Source organism: Brassica oleracea, chromosome C3, assembly GCF_000695525.1.
Source record: "Brassica oleracea var. oleracea cultivar TO1000 chromosome C3, BOL, whole genome shotgun sequence".
NCBI lineage: Eukaryota > Viridiplantae > Streptophyta > Magnoliopsida > Brassicales > Brassicaceae > Brassica > Brassica oleracea.
Window position 1 is genome coordinate 17,258,832 of NC_027750.1, and position 4,590 is coordinate 17,263,421.

The window sequence follows — 4,590 nt, forward strand, 5'->3', positions numbered from 1 at the left end:
TTTTGTCTTTAATAACAAACTTCCTGTAAAAACACAACAAACATGGAAACAATTCTGTTAGACAAAAAAAGAAACAAAGTCAACTTAATCATACATAAAACTCTTGTCCATTTCATTTCAGAAAGACTAATATAAGAAACATAAAGAATAACTAAACGAATCATGATATATCCAAAACAGAGAAAAGTCAAAACCATTCTAATACATTCACGCCCAATACTTCCACTTAAACATCTCATTCAAATCATTACCAAAAGTCAGCTTAGTCACACATACTCTGACAAAACAAGGAAAAAAGGTTCAGAAACAGAGAAACATCACATGACTAACCTTTGCCTTACTGATACGTATGTGTGATGTTGTTTCTTTGGCTACTTCCAGTTTCTTCTACTTCATTTGGCCTTGAGTGAATAATAACCATCTCACATTCGCCATTATCTACAATACATTTATACTATTAACATACATCTCAATTCACAGCAAACCAATGATGCTAATCAATAGACAATATACTTATACCTTCATCATCAAGCAGGTAGCCATGTATCCAAGAACGTGTACACAATAAAGCCTGAACATTACTAGGCAACAATCTACTTCGATACTTGCTTATAACCTGAGAACCAATACTGAAAGAAGACTCAGAAGCCACAGTAGTTATAGGAATGCTAAGCACATCCATTGCCATATATGTCAAGGCGCCAAAACGATGTCTGTTTTCTTTCCAATACTGTAGAACATTCAAATTAGGATGACTCCTCATATCTAACTTTGGATCCTCCAAATACATATCCAAAGCTGACTTTCCTTCTTCAATATAGTCTGGAACATCATCTCATTCAAACAGATCCTGTATCATTTAAAGAGAAGAGATCAAAGATCATTTGAAACTTAAACGACTGATTATATAATCAACAAACATAAGTTAAATAAATCAAACAGAACTTACATCTTGTACATCCAAGTTCCCTCTTCCTCTTTTAGAGACACGAGAGTCTACTCTTGTAGAGCTCACAACAGGAGTCAAAGGATACTTTTTCCTATAGTCTTCAAAAAGCTTAGAAAGCTTATCCATAAGATGTTTAATCTTTTCTTTCGAAGTGAAGGGATCAAGCTATTGTAAAGAAGTCCCATGCAGTTGATCTTTTAGTTCTTTTTGAATGAGTGGAACTTACAAGAAGATATTGTTCATCATTTTTAGACACTGAAATAATGTAACAAAACAAAACAATAAGACAAAATCAAATATCTACATTATAAAAGACCACATGTACACGTTATGATTCTTTTATTATATATATACAAGTGTTGAATCACAGAGTATGGGAGCTACAACTACAAGAGGAGAGACAGTGACGTTCTTTATATATATACAAGTATTGAAACTTGAGGTTTTGTTGAACCATCAACAGAAGCTCTACAATACAAAAAAAACCCACAACGAAAACAAAATACTCACAACGAATATAACAATCGAGAAGATGGAGATGAGATCGAGCCTCTTAGGTGACGAGATACGGCAGGTGACGAGATGAGAAACGGTAGAGATCAATTGAAGAGATCGAGATCAATCGAAGAGATCGAGAGGGTCGCGGCCGAAGAGGGTGAAATAGAGAGGGTCGCGGCCGAAGAGGGTGATCGAGAGGATCGCCGCCGAAGCTTAAAGGGTCGCCGAAGGCGATCGTCGGAGCTTTCGAGAGGATCGTCACTGCTTCTAAATTTTTTTAATGGAATTAAAGAAGAAATTGGTTTGGTTTGGGTTATTCATTAACTCATATTAGTCCAACTCATTCTAAACCAAACTTATTAAACCCACTATCCATTAAACCCAATTATCCAATAAGATCCAAATTCTTGACTCATTAAAATCCATGGGTTGGTTTGGTTTGGGTTGATCCACTAAATTATACCCATTTTGACATGTCTAGGTTTAGCACATGGGGTGCTTAGCACTTTCCAAGCTCGCTGCACCATTCGAGAACACTTTTGTGGTTATCAATATAAGTTATTTGTTCCTACACTAGCAATCAAAGATCAAAATATGTTTTAGTTAAAGGTAGAAGACAATTATATCCATTTTCAACATATATATTAATAAATATTTAAAAAAAACCTCAAAATATTATATTTTAATTTTGTTTTGATTTTTATCTAATTTTGTTTCAAAACTTTATTTTATTAATTTTTTTTAAAAAAATTAGAAAATCTTTTGAATATATATAATAACTTTCTGAATTTAGGAAGATTGTTAAATTTATATAAAAAAAAAATCATAAACGTCTATATAAAAATACATTCTTAAGTATGTATTTAGGAAGATTTTCATTAATATATATTTGTGCTTATCTTACTAAGTTTGAATTATATGTATATTTAGTAAGATATTCTTAAATATGTATAAAATCGTACTAAATGTTTTGGAAGACCTTCCTGAATTTGATATATAATTTTTATAAAGATATTATACATATTTAAAAGCATTTACTTAAAATTTAAAAAATATGTTATATATTGAACATTATTTTCTTAAATATGTTTATAAATCAAATTGAGGAAGCTTAGATGTACGAAGAACTACTTAAATATAACAAAAATTACATTTAAAAAGTTTTTTTTTTGAAATACACATTTAAAAAGTTTATTTAAAAATTTATGAAGGTATTTTTGAATTCGAGAATTTTTACAAATTTAGGACGATATCATACATGTTCACGAAAGTCTACTAAAAATCGTTGCTAATTTTTTTTAGAAAAAATATTTGATTTTAATATTTTAAATTTCTTAGTATTTCTTAATTTTATATATTTAAAGATAATTAACTTAAATTATAAAGGAAATATAATTGTTATTTACCTTTTAATAAAAGTTATTTTGGTCATTTTGATTTGAGAAATACCCTTAGATATGCCAAAATTTTTTGTCACAAATATAAACCTATAAAGATAAAAATGACCAAATTTTTTCATTAAAATTTATATATACACTTGTACCCCTAGGGGTAAATAATCTAAAATTTAGGATTTATAGTTAAGGAATGAGGGTTTTTGGGTAGAGTTCAACTTTTTTAAAAAATATTAAAAGTTTAAAAATAATAATTTTAAAATAGTTTCAAAAAGCATTTTAGAATTTCAAAAGAAAAATTGTAAATAAATTTAAAAAAATTGATTTTTTTTCAAAGTTCGAATTTGAATACATATAATTCGAAATAATATATCTAGGATATAAAATTGTTTTCCCCTTTTAATACAACTTTTTTTGGTGATTTGTTTCTTTGAAAAAAAAATTTATGAAAAAAAAATTAAAAATGATCTATTTAATCAGAGAGAATTGCTCTTTAGATTTTTGTGAGCTAAAGTAATGGTAGTCGTCTAGTTGACAAAGAAAAAACATATATGGTAGATATTGTATTATTGTGTCCGCGCATTTGTCGTGAACCACGTGTGCTTGTCTGCTTTTATATAGTGCCTTATTGTGATTCGGTAACATTTTTTTTGTCGACTGATTGGTAACATTTTATATATAAAGTTGGGTGAAGTAGGAAGAAAATATTAGTAATGGGACCACGAAATAAGAAAAGTATTACGATAAGATTATGATAAGGGTAGAATTTGACTAGATTGGTCTCATGCTTTGATTCATGTTTATCTCTTACTTTATTAGGAAGCACATGTCTGATCCAGACATATAAATATTTGTATAGTATGTTGATGAAATAAAAATGAAAAATTTCATAATATCTTGGCAATGGCATTGACATGATACTAGAGAAAAACCCAAACACAAAAAGTTTTTCTTTACGATTTCGCTTCATATTTTATATTCTTATTATTCATCTTCGGTAATGAATTGGTTAGATTCAAGCGTAAATCTGTTAGAAATGGATTGTATCTCTCCACAAGATGTTCAAATAAGAAATTCAGTCTATATAGTTGGTTCAACTTAGCGCTACTTGACATTAAGAGCTCGACACACGAGTTGGGCTTAACAGCCTGACCTTACTCGCCACAATCAGCTCGACACACGAACCCCGTTCAATAGCCCGAAGATTTGGCCTAGTTGCTCGTCCTAACAAGCTTGGCCCGACTCATTAGGTAAAACCAATTAAGGACAAATGAAGGAAGATGTTTATGTATAAAAAGAGGACAAAGAAAACTAAGTAAGGAAATTCAGATCTGAACAGATAGAGACTGATGGCTAGAAATTAGATTTATGAATACAATGGTGGCCAAAAGCTCTCTTGCCTCCTAACACTTAGGCAAGTATATAACTATCAGGTTAAAAACTCGTCAGGGGTAATCTTGTAATTTGGTGAAGCCTTGGGTTTAAAGTCGACTGGAACCAAGTCGCGCATCTCGCGTCTCGACATCGATCGATGGTACATGATGTACATCGATCGATCATAATTTTCAATCGTCGAGGTTTCTCTTCTGTATCGATCGACGCACTGGATGTGCATCGAACGATTGCTTCTTCTTCGTATAGACCTCTAATAGTCAGTTCAGATGAAATCTCTTTTAAGCTCCTAAATGCTCCATAATCATCACTTTACTCCAAGATACTGCTGAACCTGAAAACATACCTAATAGGATA

General features: G+C 30.8%; 1 long non-coding RNA gene across 1 annotated transcript; it reads right to left on the reverse strand.

Annotated features, from left to right (window-relative positions):
• Positions 1–1,826, reverse strand: LOC106328109. Its single transcript, XR_001267560.1, has 5 exons — positions 1,460–1,826; positions 950–1,204; positions 520–850; positions 331–438; positions 1–23 (listed from the first exon to the last, which is right to left on the reverse strand). It is a non-coding gene; the product is annotated as an uncharacterized LOC106328109 (long non-coding RNA).
• Between the last annotated feature and the right edge of the window lie 2,764 nt (positions 1,827–4,590).